Source organism: Peromyscus leucopus, chromosome 17 (genome assembly GCF_004664715.2).
Source record: "Peromyscus leucopus breed LL Stock chromosome 17, UCI_PerLeu_2.1, whole genome shotgun sequence".
NCBI lineage: Eukaryota > Metazoa > Chordata > Mammalia > Rodentia > Cricetidae > Peromyscus > Peromyscus leucopus.
The window spans coordinates 50,568,646-50,588,107 of NC_051077.1; the positions used below are offsets into that span (position 1 = coordinate 50,568,646).

The 19,462-nt window shown below is 44.9% G+C and overlaps 1 protein-coding gene and 1 long non-coding RNA gene across 3 annotated transcripts in view; one reads left to right on the forward strand and one right to left on the reverse strand.

The window, feature by feature from the left end:
* Nucleotides 1-357: 357 nt before the first annotated feature.
* LOC114703137 lies at nucleotides 358-16,349 on the reverse strand. The gene is made up of 3 exons (XR_003736093.2): nucleotides 16,339-16,349; nucleotides 10,845-10,848; nucleotides 358-453 (listed from the first exon to the last, which is right to left on the reverse strand). It is a non-coding gene; the product is annotated as an uncharacterized LOC114703137 (long non-coding RNA).
* A 1,396-nt stretch (nucleotides 16,350-17,745) lies between these two features.
* The window catches only part of Sh2d4a (SH2 domain containing 4A), a 67,991-nt gene continuing 66,274 nt past the window's right edge, over nucleotides 17,746-19,462 (forward strand). The window contains exon 1 of one of the 2 annotated variants that reach the window (XM_037211776.1): nucleotides 17,746-18,123. The gene's annotated coding sequence lies outside the window, so the exon portion shown is untranslated. The remainder of the gene's footprint in view (nucleotides 18,124-19,462) is intronic. The other variant, XM_028883855.2, reaches the window with a different exon arrangement.

Genomic DNA, 19,462 nt, shown 5'->3' on the forward strand with positions numbered 1-19,462 from the left:
ATAAATAAATCAATGGATGAAAAAAATAAAATGTATCACCTGAGGATGTCCTCTTGCCTGCATACACGCATGCACATATGTACACACACACTCACACACGTGCTCTGACAGTCACACACATATAGGCTGTGGGGACCCTATGAAGCAAAGGAGTTTATTTGGCTTAGTCCTGTGTTAGCTAGAAGATCTTCGAAGCTTGCACTGGCACCTGGTGGTATGATGGCTGTGATCCTGGGCTGTGTCCCCACACGGTAGAGAAAGAGAAAGGGGAGTGAGTGCATTCAGAGGGGACTAAGTATAGAATAGCTTCACTTCCTAACAACCCACTTTCAAGAGAGCCTCTTCCGACCTGGGCCCATTCACCCCTCCTTAGGCAACCTGGTGGTCCCCCGCTCCCGGGAGGTCACCATATTGATGCCGAACTGAGTGCAGACACCCGATCGGCATAGCGCACTACAGCCCAGAACTCCTGGACTCAAGCGATCCTCCTGTCTCAGCCTCCTGAGTAGCTGGGACTACAGGCGTGCGGGACCTGCCTGGACTGAGTCTACCAGGTTGAAATCAGTCCTCGGGGGAGTCTTTGCCCTGGAGGAGATGGGAATGGGGGGTGGGAGGGAGGTGGGAGGGGGGAGAACAAGGGAATCCGTGGTTGATATGTAGAATTAAATTATATTGTAAAATAAAATAAAATAATAATGATAATGATAATGATAATGATAAAATAAAGAGAACCTCTTCAGAGAGCCCTGATCCGCCCTTCCAAAGACAGCTTTAGTCCATCACCGAGGGTGGAGCGCTCATGACCAGTTGTCTTCTACTGAGCTCTACTTCTTAAAGCCACAAGTGTCTCCACACTGCTGCACCGGGGACCAAGCCTCCATGACACAAACTTGTAGGGCCACAAAGTACATCTGAACCATAGCAGAGGCTAAATACAACTGGCCTGATTTAGGATTTCAGGCTGACTTTAAGGAAGGAAAAGCAAGAAGTTAAATGATTAAAGAAACACCCCTCTAGCCCTACTGATAGAACCAGAACTTCAAGTCTTAGTCCTTTTCACACTAAAATGTTAAGCTGCAAGGTGTCTGGAAAAAAAAAATAGACTGACTCCTGAATAAATCTTGTTACAGACTAGAAAAACTAGGTTGTTGGCATTTCAAGATCTTCTCTGTTTATTGTAAGTGTAAACAGACTGTTGAGATTTGAGAAATCATTTGCATATTTTTCTATTTTTCAAGGTTCAGGGAACTGCAGAATTTGGGACTTTTGGATCATTTCCTTACAAGTCTTTCATTGTATAAATAACGAAACAGGCCTAGAAATGGCTTGGTAGGTTATAAATCTATGAGCTTGTGTAGCAAGATGAGCGGATGACTCCCAATAGAGCCCTGACCACATCCATTAGCTTTATAACTGAGGGAATCCTGGCTTCTCTTTCCAATGTACTGACATGGCTGGAGTGTGCATTGTATCTCATAAGGCCTCCATCTTTGAAACACTTGATTCCCTGCAGGAGCTGCTGTTCTGGAAGGCTGTGAAGACTTTAGGAGGTGGGGCCTCACTGGAGGAAGTGGGTTCCTTTCTGCAAGGGTCTGAAGAAGTCCCCAGGTAACCTCACTCTTTCTTTTGTCTAAATTGATATATAATTATTCTGGCAATATTAGTTTTGGCTTACTATTGCGTATTATTTTTCCCTAATCATATATGACTCAAATGATTAGTTCTGGGGGAAATTTCTAATCTACTCCAAGAGTTCCTGAAGTGGAGCCAGCATTAACTCTAACTACTAACTCCACCAAACACGCCTTCTCTTTCTAGGTAGAGGAACCATTTCTCATTTTCCACTCACTTGAGAGTCTAAAAACAATATAGAAAAGGAGAAGCGAGATGCTCAGGATATATTACATGGAAAAAATTAATGAATTTAAAAATTGACTAACAAAAATTGCTCTCTTTTAAAAATATCCAGAGTCCACTCACTTCGCCTGTATGTTCACTGCCTGAAGGAAATTGACTCTCTCTCCCGAGCAGCCTCCAATTGCCAATAGCTTCTCAGCTAGGAGTGGGGGCCTCTTAACCCTCACTGCCCCCATCACTGCTGAGACCTTTGTGACTGACTTGATTTTTGTGGAGGCCTTGTGCATGCAGTCCCAGCTCCCGTCTTCACGTGGTCTTTATTCTGCCCCAAGCAGTTATCGTATCAATCTTTCAGCTGTGAGTCACCTTTCAAAAAAAATCTGCTGACAGGGCCCCATTTCCCAACTCACAGGTGTACAGTAGCTAATGATTTACTTGCTTCTCCCAAAAGTGGGACTGTGAAAAACTTCTTCTGTTTTTTTCTAGTGGGAAAAGAATACCAGTCCCCAGGCTGTCTCAGTGGTGCCTGTCATCACACGGAGTCCCTCTTGCGGGGAGAGAGAGGGCTCCCCAGCTGAGAAGAGGCCAGCAATGCGGCCCCTGAGGCTGGGGAAGCCCAGGCTGGCAGTGTGAACAGGAGAGTGTTGGGCTCAAACAGCAGCGGCCCGTCTCAGGCAGGGAAGGACAAAGTTCCACAGGGTTCTAATCAGTTTAACGAAAGAGCAGGAACTGGGGTCCGCTGTGCCCTAGAATATTTGTGTTAGTTACCTTTCTTGTTGCTAAGATAGGAAATGTGGCCGAAACACCTTAATGGGCGAAGGGTTTGTGTTGGCTCACACTTGAAGTAAATACAATCCATCATTGCAGGGAAGGCAGGACAAGAAGGACAACTTTTGGAGGAACAAGAGGTAGCAGGTTACAGCCCAGCAACATCCAGGAAGCAGAGTGTGAACCAGGGCCAGTACCAGTATCCATAAAGCCTATTCCCCTAGGCCATTTCCTTCAGTGAGGCTCCACCTCCTAAAGGATCCACAATCCCCAACACAGCCTTACCAACTGGGAACCAAGCTTTTTAAACACATGAGCCCATGGAGGAACATTTCACATCCAAACCAAAATAATGCAGTAGAAGAGAACCAGCGATTCTCTTAGTTCTAGGACTGGTAAACATAGTTATGGCTCTTATGAGAGTGATCAGTCCATCATTAGCTACACAGCCCACAGATTTAAAAAGAACCTGCCAAACCTTCAGGTCTCAATCAAGGCCAATTTCACGTGTGTAATTTATAGCTAGCATATGTATTCAAAAGATCTCTATTTCTGTAATACATTCTTTTATCTTTATTATTCCACAGCTTGCAAAAGGAGACAGTACATTCACCAGGTCAGTGTTTAGGCTGTTTAAAAAGCCACCCAGCCTCCTTGAGATGGTGTTAATTAGTTCTTACTAGCCAGGAAGTCAATTTGTGTCTTTATGATATCCTTTATATATTATGATATTTTCTTCTGATTTTACCTTTAAAAAAACATTTTGTTACACAGTGAAAACCTATTTTGAAAAACAAAACAACAAAAACCAACCAACCAACCAAAACCATTTTAAAACAACACAAACAGAAAAAAACACAAAGGTCTTAGTACCTGGTGACATGCGCTCTGACAATTCAGATTCCATGAATGAAAGGATTTGCCCCTGGGACCCACGTGGAGACAAAAAAAGAGTTCAAAGTTCAATATTAATGAATTAAACAAACAACTTTCTGTAATCTCTGGCCTGGTGGCTCAGAAATCCTGTTGGTATTTTGTTTAGTGGCAGAAAGAGATGGAGCACCGTCATCATTGTGACCCTTACTTGGTCAACTGGCTTCTGATGATTTACCTGGTGGCCTTTAGCTCTGCTTGGTGATTGCTTTGAAGATTATCAGATAATCCCTCAAACAAGCATTAGACCATACAAAGACAGAACATTCAGGTGTAGCTGGAGTTTTTCTGGTCCTGCCTGGCCCACAGTCAGGACAAATCTCTCTCACCCACCAGTTCCGCAGCCGCTTAGACCCAACTGAGTAAACACACAGAGACTTATATTACTTACAAACTGTATGGCCACAGCAGGCTTCTTGTTATCTAGTTCTTATATCTTAAATTAACCCATATCTATTAGTCTATATGTTGCCATGTGGCTCGTGGCTTACCAGAACCTTACATCTCCTTTTCCATGGTGGCGACTGGCAGCGTCTCCCTGCCTCAGCCTTCCACTTCCCAGAATTCTCCTCTCTCCTTGTCCCACCTATACTTCCTGCCTGGCCACTGGCCAATCAGTGTTTTATTTATTAACCAATCAGAGCAATACATTTAACATACAGAAACATCCCACAGCGTTCAGGACTCTGCTCCCCAGGCTTTCCAATTTGTAGTTGGTGGTTGCAGGCAGTAGAGACACTTTATTGCTTTTTACACCTAAGGAAACACAATTTCCATGGTGTACCATCCATCCCATCCCCCCTCCCTAATGATTCGTAGATCTTGCAGTTGAATAATAACGTATCCTTTCACCACTCAGCCACTCTAATTTCAAAGATTGCAACACATCAGGTATTTGTCTTCCCCTTGGCAGCCTTTCTTTGGTTTCCAGCCTTGGACATGCTCTGATTACTCAGGGAAGACCCTGGGCTTTGTTACAGTTGCTTTTTAATGGTAGTCAAAGAGTAGATTTTTCTCTGCTGGCTTCTGATCCTGACAGTAAAGTTCTGTAAACAGCTCTGAGCGCCAGAAGAAATGGATTCTGGTGGCCTTACAAGTCTTAGGGTCAGGGCTGTGAGAGAGGAAGATGAGGTCAGCCTCTGACCTGATTTCAGGCCTGGAAATGAAGAGCTGCTGCTTCATTGGCCAGTCAGATGTTAACAATGTGTCTTCTGTCAGACACCTCACCAGAGCTCAAGCCTTCAGAGAGTATACAAGAACTAAACACTACTTTATAGGGAGGGAAAAAGACCAGGAAAGGCTTGGGGTTTTTTTTGGAATCCAAGCCTGAGTTAAGTATCAAAGAGGGTGTTAGCTAGTGCTATTTACTTTTTGTTTTTGTTAAGTGCGGGGTAATAACCACGCAGAAAAGCAAAACGAAAGAACATTCTAGGCAAAAGAGATGGCATGTATAAAGAGAGAGAAGCCAAACTATCATGGAAGTGCAACAATCAAATTATTTAGTGTTTTTGAGCCAAAAATATGAAATGGCATAAGAGATAGATCAAGAAAAAAGGGGAGAAGCTTCTCTTGGGAATATAGACTTTATTCACGTGGTCAGTAATGGGTTTGGGATTTTGTTTGTTTGTTTGTTTGTTTGTTTGTTTGTTCTCGGACAGTATCTCTTTACTTACCCCAGGCTGATCTCCAACTTAATTTCCTGAGTGTTAGGATCACAGGCATGTGTCTGGCTGTGATGAGTTCTGAGATGACATGATACCGTTGGCCTGACATGACTAATGCATTCTTTTGTGTGAAAGAAGAAGATAAATTGAAGAAGCAAAGATGACAGTAAGAGAGACCAGCTAGCAGACTACAATAAAAATCCAAAATGAGGTGCTGAGACCCTGAACCAAAGCATCAAAGCTGAAGGAAGAATTCAGAAAAATACTGACGCTATTAGCTCAAACAGCCACAAGCTGAGTGGACAAAGACTCCTTAAAATCAGCATGGGTGACAGGTCCTCCAGGAGAGGGAGAGGCAAGAATGACACAGAGGATGGGCTGTGACAAAGAGCTACAGGGCTAGAAGAAAAGAGACAACGCAGACAGTATTGCATTGGTCCTCAGGTGGAATGTTCACTTGGCAGGTCCTTCGGCATTTCTACATCCAAGTCTCAAAATTCCAAAGAGCAGCTTTCATATGAGTGAATTAGTAAGAAACACAAGAGGATTGGAGTCTTTCTTCAGAAGTTGCAGTGCTCAAATATTAGACTGCAAAGGTAGAGAAAAATCCAGGCCCCAGAGACATCTTAATTACTACAGAACAGCTCTGGAATGGAAGGGACCTGGGAGTCCGTAAGCGATGCTGTTTGGTAAGTCCTCTGCCTGCATGGGTGGTAGAACTTCCCAGGAATGGAGTAAAGAGTACAACTTTACATGAGGTCCTCAAGTCCAGAGGTCAGAAATTCAGTAGACGACGGTGGGGAGGGACGTGAATGGCTGATCCCGGTCCTCTCAAATACACGTGGAATGAGCTTTAGGATGCTAAGGATGATGAGAGCTGGGGATGATAAGGCAGAAGCAATGGCCCCCGGAGGGTGAAAGACTTGGAAGGGAGATGCAGCCTGTGCTAAGGATGATGACACCTAGAAGTAAGAATCCTTGCTGGCCTTTATTTGGTGAAGGGCAATTGCCACAACAGACTTGATTTGAACCTCTGATGCCCTTACTTTGTCTGGGGTGTTTCTAGAACTACAAGTGACAGCTGTGTGAGACTTCTTCAGATTGCCAGCCTCTATTTGTTCAACTCACTTGGCTTATTTATCTTCCTCAGTAAAGGACTCTACTTGGCTTGGTCAACATCATCTTCCAGCATGTCCTCGATATTAAATACAAGGACTAAAGGCAAACATAGCAGAGGCAAATGAGCTGGGCTGTCAACTTGTCTTTCTTCTATACTGAGTTGCTTCGGCTGAGATCCTGAACTCACTCTCTTAGCAGGTCCTCCCTCCCGCATCCCTTCCAACGTACTTGTGCACGTATAAAAATGTAGGTTTTGATGATCGGGAGGATGGTGTGGAATGATAATGATGGTGATTGTGGCGCTTTGAATGAAAATGCCCCCCAGAGGGAGTGGCACTGTTAAGTGCTGTGGCCTTGTTGGAGGAAGTATGTCCCTGGGAGTGGGCTTTGTAGTGATATTCTGTTTGTACTCTTAGGAAATAAAATTTGCCTGAAGATCAGAGGACAGAACAAGCCACTAGATTACACACATAGAGGCCAGGCAGTGATGGCCCACACCTTCAATCCAAGCACTTGGGAGGCAGAGGCAGAGATCCACCTGGATTTCTGTGAGTTCAAGGCCACACTGGGCTACATGAGATCAATCCAGTCTAAAAGAGAAACAGAGCCAAGCAGTGGTGGCACACACCTTTAATCCCAGCTCTTGGGATCACACACTTTTAATGCCAGCACTAGAAAGATTGAAACAGGGAGTGATATGGCTGGATAGAAAAAGGAATAAAGTGGTAGGAGACAGAAACTCTGGCTCTTTTCAGGCTGAGGAGTCGGTGAGGTAAGAGGTGGTGGCTGTGGCTTGCTCTGCTCCTCTGATCTTTCAGCTTTCACCCTGATATCTGGCTCTGGGTTTTTATTAAAACCAACTAGGATTCATGCAATAGGCTTTGAGGTTTCAGATGCTCAAGCCAGGCCCAGTATCACTCTCTTCCTGCTGCCTGAAGATCCAGATGTAGAACTCTCAGCCACCTCACCAGCACTGGCTGCCTGTGTGCCGCCAAGCTTCCTGCTGTGATAAGGGACTAATCCTCTGAACTAACTGTAAGCCAGCTCCAGTGAAATGTTTTCCTGTGTAAACGTTGTGGTTGTGGTGTCTCTTCACAGCAATAGAAATCCTAACTAAGACAGTGATGAAACGCAAAGCAAACTCTGGGTGACAAGTGTCTGGCATTCATGAGCTACATAACGAATAGGTAAGGAATTTGCTTGAGTTTTATTTCAACTGTTAACCTAACCTGAACCTTAAAAACAAAACAGAGAATCAATGACTGACTTAGTGACCTATTATCCTAATGCCCAAGCTACTTCCTGGTTTAAGTCAGATGTCTCCAGCTAAGAATGTTAATGTGGATTTCAGAGATGCCAAAGTTATTTGCACATAAGGGCTAGCATGCCAGAGATTCTGAATCACTGGAAATAGAAACACTTAATATCCTGGAACTCTGCATTCTATTGTTTATTAAATTATGCCATTAGGTTTAATGAGAAATAAAATCTGTTCAAAATAAACCTGTTTTGAGGAGGCTGGGGAGATGGATCAGTTCATAAGTTCTTGCCATGAAAACACAAGGAACTAAGTACGTCCACGTGAAAGCTAGATGTGGTGGTGTGTGTCTATACCCCAATTACCAGAAAGAGAAAGAGGAAGTGAAGATACGTGGAGCTTATTGGCCAGAGTCTAGCCAGTTAGTGAGCACCAGGTTCGATAAAAGATCTTGTGTCAAAAAATAAAATGGAGAGTAATTAAGGAAGACACGCAATGCCAACTTCTGGTTTCCACGTGTAAAAACAACAATGTGAGTGCACAAACATACACACACACACACACACACACACACACACACGCACGCACGCACGCACGCACGCACGCACTACACCACACACACAAGCATCAATAATACCGCATTTGATTTTAAATACAGATGTTGGGGATCCAAACTCAGGTTCTCATGCTTGCACAGAGAAACTCTTTACCCACTAACCCGTCCCCCACCAGCCCTGAAAAAATAGAAAATTCTAACGAAGAGCGTGTTTCTAAAACCCTAGAGCCTTAAAAATGTACTGGGTTTGGCATCACAGACAATACTAGATACCTCTGGGACTCTGTTTCATAAGTTTCATTATCCTCTTGCCAATTAGATGTAGGACAAAGGGAATTTAAAGTAATTAAAAATGTAAAGTAATTGTATTAACCACTGAGATTTAATATAATAAACATGACATACATTTCCATCTACTAGGAAATAAAATTTAGTGATAACAACAACAACAACAACAACAACAAAACATGACAGATATCGATTGGTGTTCAAGGCAGGTTTCCTTCCAGAACATACTGTAAGGAGGTTTAGTGTGGAGGGCTATTCATAGACTGTAAGGAAAATTCAAACAGGTACAACATATAGCCAAACTGAAGGCCAAGAATTGCTGAGTTAGAAATGTTCTGTTTGTCTCCCAGAAGGACAGCCTCTGTGAGGTTTGAATTCTTTGAGCCTGGGATTTTCTAGGATTAACAAGGCTGCTCCATGCTTGGGCTATTGGGATGACTGAGCTAGATGACATCGGAGTCAATATTGCTTCACACACTCAGCAGTAGATTTGGCCAGGTCAGCTAGCTTGGTGTGAAGCTGTGGAAGGAAATGATTTTATGAACCAAGGAAGAAGTCAGAACTTCATCCAGAGAAAAGGAGAAGGAATTACAGCTGGTCACTGGCCCTTTCTTGCACTGTGCCTTCAGCGGCTCCCTTGAGGCCAAATGGTTGGAAAATAAGGTGGTTGTAGAACGCTGTTCAGGAGTTCTCTATGGTGTTAACTTAAGTATATGAGCTAAAACCATGTCTGTGTTCTTTCTCCTAATGGCCTTCCTTCCCTACTTGTAACTATTATTGAAGCACTCATTTTTATCCATCATGTCTTCCACATGTGTTCTTTCCTCTCCATTCCTGCTACCTTAATTCACGCTCGTATTACTACTGACTTTGCAAGCTCACCCCGCCTTCAGTTTCACTCCATGTCCATACACTGCCATATTGACCACCCCCAAACTCAGCACGCTCTACTACAACATCACCAACTGCTGATGAAAAAAACCTTATCTTGGGTCTTACACTCTTGGCTCATCTCAGTCTAGTCCCAAAGCTCCCACATCTTCTCTAACCCTATTGTGCTTGAAAATCAGTTCTCTACAGAGGATTGCCTTTCTTACTTCCAGCCTTTGCATTTAGAATCTTTTTGCCTTCCTTATTTCGGCCCCAACCAGGCACATTCCTCCTTGAGAGCAATCGGAAATATTCCCGCAACACCCATAGCTTTGACTCTGTAGCCTATGCAGCGTCCACACATCCCACTTCTTATTAAAAATCATTGTAATGATTTCTATTCGTGATATTTCCTCCTTTTGAGTCCTCTAGTCAAGGTCACCATGGACTGACTCATTACTCTCACCCAGAGATAAGAGGCGTGCACTACACTCATTTTCCTTTTACTTTATCAATGGATGCTCCACACCCAGAGGTTGTATGTTAAGTAGGAGGACAAAACTGGAAATAGTGATCTCAATTTTGCCTATTTTTTTTTTATCCTACTGGCAAAACTATGTGAGTTAAAAAGAAAGAAATGTGTCTCTTAAGAAGAAGTAGGAGGCATTAAGTAAAACAGAATTGCAGTCAATACGTTAAGTTGGATCAAGAGGGAGTCAGGGGAAGTTCTCTCTCACCAGTTAGTCACCCCGAGAGCAGCAGCGAAGGAACTCTGCCTCCTTAGCCTAGTCTTCTAAACACAGGAACTCATCGGATGTGCTCCATGTGCCTGTTGATTGCCAGAAGAAAGATATAAAAGAAATACAATGCACAAAGGGTGTAATTTACAATTAGCCGGGGAGCCAAGAACAATGAAACTGTTGAATAACAACCTAAGATGATATATAATTAAAATCATAACACTAATCATAGAAATGATAATTGTTCTGCGTTAGTGTTCTAGAAAGGCTGTATCTCAAGACAGTGTTTTTACTTAAAATTGTGTCACTCACTTCCTGAAGATAAAAGATTTTTAATTTTTTTTTAATTCATTTTACATACCAACCACAGATCCCCGTCTCATCTCTCTTCCCGTCCTCCTTCCCCTCTGCCTTCTTCTCCAGCCCACCTCCCGTCCCCTCCTCCAAAAGGGTAAGTCCTCCCATGGGGGGACAGCAAAGGCTGCTACATTCAGTTGAGGTAGGATCAAGCCCCTCCCCCTGCATCAAGGGTGAGCAAGGTGTCCAACCATAGGCACTGAGCTCCAGAAAGCCAGTTCATGCACCAGGGATGGATCCTAATCCCACTGCCAGGGGCCCCTCAAACAGCCCCAGCTACACAACTTTCTCCCATATGCAGACAGTCTAGTCTGGTCCCACGCACTGCTATGGGTCTAAACAGATAAAAGATTTTTTATCGTGCATGGAGTGGATGGCAATTTGAAAAGCTGTACAACATCCAAATACAGAAAACACTACATATTAAAACTAACCAGACTCAAAGGCTATACAGCTTGATGAACTTATATGTAGTTAGAATTGGCATTCAAAAATAAATTTTATTTATTCATAATTTTTATAATAAAGTATATTTCAAAAACCAATAGAAAGTAAAATTGGAAGTGTAAAACTTCAGTGCGCAGCTGGTATACTCTCCAGGAGGTCCCCCACTATTCTTACATAATGCACCCTATTTCAGAACATTTAAGCTGCAGAAACATTCCTTGGTTGAAGAGAATTCCACAAAAAATATCAATAATCTTTACAGGTACAATGATTTCATTTTTAAAAATTGAGCCTGTGTAGACCATTCCAGGAGGCAATGTTTCTTTCTCTAGTGCTAGGCCAAGTTTAAATTAATTAATTAATTAAAAAAAAACATGACTAAGAGCTTTCCATATGACTTTCTCTAAGTTAGGCTCTGGCAATACAAACCTAATGAGACCAATTCCTGCTTTCTGTCTCTCTCTGTCTCTGTCTGTCACTCTCTGTCTCTCTCTGTCTGTGTCTGTGTACCTCTCTGTCTCTGTCTCTGTCTCTATCTCTCTGTCTCTCTCTCTCTCTCTGTGTGTGTGTGTGTGTGTGTGTGTGTGTGTGTGTGTGTGTGTATTGTTGGGGATTGAATTCCCGGTCTTGCATGTACTCGGCAAACACTCCACTGCTGAGCTACATCCCTAGTCTGCATTATTTTGAGACAGGCAATTACTGTGTAGCCCAGGCTGGCCTCCAACTTGCTAGCATCTGGCTTCCACCACACAGCACTTAAATTACAGGTGTGCTTATCATGTCTCATAGCTACCCTTCTTGATATAGTTTAGCAGGAAGGAATGAGGGAATTCTGCAGACAGTGTTGGGAATTGGAATGAGTCTGAACTGGATGTTAGAAGTTTTTAGACCTAGCCTTGGTTCTGCCATGGTCCAAACTATTGCACTAACCCGGGCAAATTCTTGAATCCCTTTGTACCCACACATTCTCTTATCAATTAAGAGCAAAAGTCCAAACTTCAAAGTACTTTTAAATCTTCTCCACCCTCTTTAACCTTCTGATGGCAATTCTTCTGTCCCTCACTGTTTTCTCTTTCCTTCTCTTTTCTTTATAGTTCTTCTCTTGTTTAGAGTTGACCCAGGGAAACACTTAGAATTGATAGGTTGTTAATCCCTGTTTGTTTAGCATACTGAGAAGTCATGGCCCAGGCTTTGTCTTTTTCCAGAAAGAGCTCCAAAGCTTGATGTCTAGCCTGCAGGCCTGTAACTGCGGGCCTAGACCAGCGTTCAGCCTATATACCTTCGGCCAACCTTGAAGCTCCGGATGTGGTCCCCAGTGCCCTTAACAAGAGATGGAGGCAAGAAGATCAGGAGTTTGAGTCTAGCCTAGGCTATCCTGTGACATTCTGTCTCAAAGGAGGAGGAAGGAAAAAAGGGAGAGAGAGTGTGTTCAGAGGTGCTCTGTGTGGAAATGAGCTGAAATGGTAGGAGTCTTTAGTCTGCCCCCTGAGTTTATTGAGGGAATGAACAGCCAAAAGAGCGGCAACTTTGTCAAAGCCATGTGCTAGGAACCCCAAATTCTTTCATTTAGGTATAAGCCGCCAACTGACTTTGTGACATTTAATCTTCTTTTTCCTTTGTATTTCTCTCCAACTGTAAAAGAAGTCTAGATAATGTCTAGATTCTTCCTAGCCCTAAAGCTCATAAAACATCTCCTCTTTGAATAATATCTTGGAAAGGTATGGTAGATGCTTTCCATTATTTAGCGTTGAGAAGTGTGGCTCCATAAATTCTCTATGGAGATAGATTCCTTTCTCTGAAGGGCCCAAGGGTCTATATTTCCCCATTTCTGGAGCATGATCTGTCATTTATTGGCTGGGTTTTCTTACTAGAAGCCTATGCGTATGGTGTGAACATGCCCTTCTCATTTCAATACCAACATGTTAGTAAAACTCAACTCTGTCTCAAGCTCAAACAATAGCTCTTACCACAGAGGCCATAAGATGGCTCTCTCTACTTGAACACACATTGAACTTGTCTTTGCTCACAGGCAGAATTTGCAGGTAGAAAAGAGTGCTCAGGCAAATGAGTATCTCTTAGAGAAATGGTTTGCTGGGAACCACTGGTGTCCTGGAAGACAGAATGTCAGATACCTTCAGGAAAGATAGGACGTAAACCAGAACATGGGCATGTGGCCTAAGGAAATGTTTTCCCCAGTTCCAGGGTCAGAGGGAACACTGGAATTTCATCACCAGAAAGCAGTAAAAGAAGATCAGCATGTACATAAGTGGGCATCTGTGAAGAGCCAGACACTGAATTCAGGGATCATTTGATTGCCGCCTTACTGGATGATAGGCCAGGTGGAGGGCATCTACCCCAGACAGGGCTGGGAAATGTGCCTGAGGACCAGAACCAAGAAGATAACCATGATAGTAAAGGTTGATACTACCTCTTCAAAACTCTGTTTCTATAGCTTTCATTTAAACTATTTAAAAATTTTTATTGTTATTGTGTTTGCATGCACATGTGGATATATGATTGGGGGTGCACTTAAACCATAACGTGCCTGTGGAGGTCAGAAGACATCACTGTAGAGTCAGTTTTCTCCATGCACTCTACGCAGGTTTGGGGGGATCAATCTCAGGCCTCCATGCTTGTGGGGCTAGTGCCTTTACCCACTGAGCCATCTTGATGACTCTGAATTTTAAAGGTTCTCAGCCATAGCCAGACTGAGGTTTTCATGGATTCTATGAGAAAATGTTGATGTCTGTGCTCATCCTCATCATATAAGAACTTCTTGGGGTGCGGAGTGAAGGGGTGCAAAGAGATAAGCTTTAAGAAAGATGTCCCTGAGTTGCTTTAAGCATTGTTTAAGAATCACTTCTAAGTATTCATTTGCATTAATCCCAGCACAAAACTAGTAGAAATTTGTGTGTTTTTTTTGCAAAACTGCATGTCAGAGATTAGTTATATTGTTGCAAATCAGTTTTGAATCTGGTAGAAGATTGATTTTTCCACTTAACAGAATCTTGGAAGATCCAGGGGTGTGTCAGGAGACTAGGGAGAACTTACTTCTGTTTGTCTATTACAGCTTTGGGTTGTAAAAAAAGCACTGGCCACCAGAGGCTATTGGAAGGTGTTTCTTACAACTTGGGTTATTGTCTAATTCCAAGCTTAAGCCTCAGCTCAGCAGTTGTGGGTCACAGGTCATTTCCATGGCATTAGAGAAGCACAGGACACAATGTGTGGATCCCGACAAATGAGACTGGGTATTTGAGAAGATGGGGATGTGGAGGTAGCCCATGGACAGGAAATAGTCAATTGGCTTTGGAAGTGGATGAAAGGCCAACAGTTTATCTTGCTCTTTATGACAAGGAGGGAAAGTCCCACCCCCAAGCCATGAAGGAACTGAAATAAATCAACATGACATCTAACTGCAGACACCACGCTAGGAACACTCAGTTCACAGGATCGTTACTTCAGACTGATGAACTAAATGAGATTGATTTTTGGGTTTCATAAGATACAGCAAACTTTAAATGTTTAGTATTTCTCTTTCCTGTCTACCTCACAGTCACTGTGGGACGAATAGAACTCGCTTCTTAAAGAGTTCCCAAAAGTTGTCTGGGTTTCTAATGCTGATAATATACAACGACAGGAAAATATTATTGATGCTTATTATATTGTGTTTTATAAAGAAAGGGTAACTTCCATTTCCTGGAGAACTTAAACATAAATTGTTTAATTTAGAAAAATGACAAATTATCTTCCTGGAGACAACAGGACTTCCAGTTTGCACAACTCCCGGGGTCTCCTTACACACCATGATCTCTGTGCCTGGCCTCCACACAATTATACCCACGCTGTGCTGTGTGCTGTACTTGGCAGTACTGAGCAGCAAGGTTCCTCAACCAAAGGCAAATGCCTGAGAGAAGAGATGGTAACAAGCACAGGAAAGAGGGTCATGGCATGAAGAGGGACAATTTGAGTCTTGGTTCTGCACTGAATAAATCGTTACCATGTTTTTGTATGGTCTGTGTTCATTTGGACTGGCATTCATTCAACTACCAATTTCTGGATACCAATGCTTACCCTAGGTGTTAGTCTCTGCCATCAAGGCATTGATTTCAAAGGAGACTGAAATCTGCATGTAGGCACTGTATGTGGCAATGCCATTGTGTCAGGGACCCAAGCCATGGACTCTGCTGTCCCTCAATTGTCACCACATGGCCTAGACTCTACCAGGTGTGCGTGAAATGTTCCCAGGGGTGTTAGTTGTTAAATTTGATATCAGTGGGTGCAATAAGGACTGTTTCTGAGTGGGAGGAAGAGAGGTAAGCAAAGAAATGTCCTAAAGGCTGACACACTTCAGGAGAGGTGAAATTTTCCTAAGGTGAGACATTTTAGACAATGGACCCAGTGTGAAGCTGCAGAGCCTGTGGGTTAAAGCTTGTAACAACGAGATTACAGGAAGGTAGGGTATCTAATAGCAAGGTGATATGGCTGAAAGAGCTCAGTGTTGGGCTGTCCGGGCTGCTAAAAGTTGGCCCGCGGTTTGGTCTTAATTCACTGGGCAGGAGAGAGGGTAGGCACTGAAAATGTTTCAACAACTGAATGGTGGATAAGAGATCGATCAATTATTTATGGAAAAGATATAACTCGACAGCTCCACTCTCAGTCTGGACAGCCTGGGGCACAGACTTCAAGGCCTTTCCTTTGACTGGATCACCTGAGGGACTTGTTTGACATACAGATGCCAGGGCCCTGCAATGTTCTATTTCTTAGTTCTGGGCTGAGGTATGGGCTCAGTGTTTAAATGATGTATCCACGTCATTTTCTATACATGAGTGCTAATTAAATTTGGGTTAGAAATAAGACCAGTGTGGGGGCCCATTGGTCATTCACTTCTGCGGAACAAACGACCCCCGAATTACTGACTTACTACAATGCAGATGGTGTATCTTTAAGTGTGTACAGATCAGGAGTTTAGCTTAACTGAGCAGTAGCATGAATTTTCAGTGAAGCTGCAGGCCAGTCAGCATTGTAGTTACCGACAAGCTTGAGGGCAGCTGAGGATCTTCCAAGCTAATTTGTGTGGCTTTGGCCTTAGTGTCTCTCTGGGCGGATTTCTCCAATGGATCACTTGATATGGAAATTCTTATCTCCCAGCATGAATGTTTTAAGGGCATGGGAGACACAGAGGGGGAAGGAGAAGGGATGGTGGAGGAAGAGACAGACATACAGGCTAAGACAGAGCTACAGACTTCTTTTACATTGTTGTATGCATTCACTATGAATCCAGGCTGGCCTGCAACTAATCAGCTCACATTGGCCTTGAACGGCTTTCTTTCTATTTCAGCATCCTGGGTGCTGGGATAACAAAACTTTGCCTCCACCACCAGCTAGTCTAGGAAATGGCATACCATCACTTCTGCTATGTTCTCCTGGACACACAGACCAATGCTGGTACAGCAAGGGTTTGCATGCTTTGACTAGGATGACTCGGGAGAGCCTAGAGTCAAGGTCAGGTGGGAGACAAAATTTATAGCCTTGGTATGAGATGGGAGGAATAAGAAATTATAATGTGTGGTCTGGAATAATATGAACTAATGTGTTTGAATATGTATTGCATGTCAGAAACTCTCCTGAATACTTTGCGCAAAAACCTCTGTGTGCTCAACAGTCTCTGGCATGCAGTGCGTATTCACACATATCAGCCAGCCATGCTCTGAGCACTTTGCTTGCATTATCTCACTTCACTCCCGTGACATCCGCATGGGCCAGGCACCGCTACTGTCCTGAGTGGAAAACTGCAAGGTGGGTAGTACAGGGGGAGAGCTGCTGTTAAGACGGGCTTGCCAGGACATGGAGACAGAAGGAGAGTGGAGGAGGATAACTGGTGATAGCATCAGTGTCCCGTGAGACTTTTAGCTGGCTCAGGGGGCTCGTGCAGTTCCCTAACTCCTATCCAGGGAGTGTGAGGACACTGGCTGAGCAGATACAGCCCCTAAGCAGAGGAGGACATGCCAGCCTAAAGCACCTCACTGGCCATGCAGACTAAGCCTTGGAGACTAAGCCTTGGGCCAGGAATCCTTCCCTGAATGGATCCGAAGCGCCATTCCTAAACAGTTGATTCCCTGTTTCCTGAGAATGTAGGGTATGGCCCCTGCCTTAGGACTTTTCAACTCCAGAGTTTTCTGCCGTTGGGAAAGCCTAAGATAAACAACGCGTGGGCACAGCATGTCAGGCTTCTAAACTGATTGGATAGCTGTATAAAGTCACACCATGATTCTTGTTTACAGCACTTCTCTCAACACTCCCAGTCTGGGGTCCTGCGTCCGTCAGCCCCGCCGCCCAGCACTGTTTTCCTCCACACATCCGTAACATTCCTTTCCGATGGAAAAGGCCTGTCCAGCTTTCCACTCTGCTAAGCTTTCCTCCCTGATGTGCTTAGGCTGTGCCCTGCACCACCCTGGTCCTCTTCTGTTAATCACAGGTTTTTTTCCACCAACCCCCCCCCCCCCCAAACACACACAACTCCCCTTTCGGGTTTCTCTGCCTGGCTGTCCCTGTCTCTGGTGTCTTCAGACTCCCACATTCCGGCCTTTCTCTTCCCTGATCGTGCCCAGTAAAGCCACACCTGGAGTAACAAATGCTTCAGAGTTTGATAATTTACTTAATGTCAACAAAAGAGAAAGGAGAAAGTTAGCTGTAGAAATGTAGGCGCAGAACTGAAGAGAGAGAGAGAGAGAGAGAGAGAGAGAGAGAGAGAGAGAGAGAGAGAGAGAGAGAGAGAGAGAGAGAGAGAGCCAACTTGGCCTGCAGGACCCAGGTTCCCAGAAGGGCCTGCCCGCCTCCACAGGCTCCACCTAGCAAGTTGAGTGTGGAAGGGGCCGGGCTGTTGTCATGAATAAGTCCCTCGGACCCCCTCTGAGATGGCGGGACAAACCATCCTGGACTGCAGACAGTGCTCTAGATTAACCAAGGCTTGCCTTACTGTCTCTGGACCAAGGCAGCCAAGCCTAGCCTAGTGGCCCTGGAGCGTCTCCAGCACCAGGGTGGGGCCCGGAGGGAGCGCCCAGTCAGTCACCCCGGCATGTGGGCGCGGCGGGGCGGGCCAGGGCTCCGAGCTGGACGCTGAGCGTCCTTCTGGGCCCGAGTGTTTGTCCAGCCTGCCCGCCCAGCTGGGTCTCAGCCTGTCCTCCCTTCTCTTCCTGGACAGCTGCCGGAGGCAATCTGAAGGTGGCAGGTGCTTGGGCCACCTTGCCTGCTCGGGGTCCTGAGCAGGTAGGTGACCCGGTGGCGGCGGTGGTGGATGGGGTGGGACGCTGGAGCACGGAGCCAGGGAGAAGGGGGAGCAGGCAGTGGGACCCGGGAGATGGGTCTCCAGGACGAGGGGAGCAGCACAGGGACCAGGGCTAGGAGGGTGGTGAGACCCTGGTCTCCGCGCATCTGTCCCTCGGGTCCCTCCTCCACCGCGCGCAGGGCGGGCTCAGGTGCCCAGCGGAACCCGCGGCCGGTGGTGTCCGGTGTCCGGTGTCCGGTATAGGGTGTCCAGAGTCAGCAGCCGCGGCAGAGTGAGTTGCGGCCGGAAGACAGGGGGTTTGGGATCGATATACCGGGTGCCTCCAGTGGGAGGAGAATAGGCGTCGACTTGGCGTCTTTCGGGGAAGTTGTGGGGTTCGGGCAGTGTGCATGCACACGAGACGAGTGTGTCCACCGGACTGGGGCAGGTGCAGCTGGAGGAAGCCACCTGCGAGGGTTTGGGCCACGCTGCAGTTGCTGGGTGCTGGCCGCAGTGCTGGCAAATCAGCCCGTGTCCAGGGGTCTCTCCTGGCCCGGAGACCTTCCAGACAGAGAGCCCTGAAAACCGGTTTCAGCCCACGCAGAACTCCATGAGTTCCTTCCCAGCTCCGGGACACCCTTGTGCCGGCGCCCCCACGTGGTACAGGGAGGGGCGGGCGGTGTCGCCTCCTCGCGGTTCTGGGTCAAGGCTCAATTCAGAACCAGCTCCAGTCAGCTGGGCCAAGGCTTCCTGGCCGCTCCTGTCTTAGGGGTTCATGGGTCTTTTTGTAGGTTTTCTCAACCGTATCTCCCTTTCCTATGGCCTCAGAGAAGCAGCGTGGCAGCCTCTTCTGCAGCTCTCCCACAAGCTTCTCTTTGCTTCTGTAACAAAACAATGTTTATAATTTTTTTAAATTTAATAAAATAAGTGGAAGGAATACTTAGGTGAAGATTTGGCACAGAGAGATTTTTTTCTAGGTACTTGAAAGAATTTATAAAACATCCAACTGATCTCACTACTTGCAATTTATTTTATTCTCAAAAATCATCATATAAATAAGAAAAAAAATTGAATAAAACAACCCAAAGCCTGAAGACAAAGGTAGATGTTTAAAGGATAAGTAGAATTTAAACTAGGTTCTTAGTTTTAGGGATATACTTACACACCACATTATTTATATGATGGATTGGGCTGTACCGAGGGTGTGATTGTTATTTATTAGGTCCCATATTAATTAAAAACACAGTTGTGTTGTAGAAAAGCAGAAAGTATTCAAGTCAGACCAGAGGTCTTCAGGTATCCTGGGAATTTAACCAAATTTAGGACTCTTTAGAAATTTTT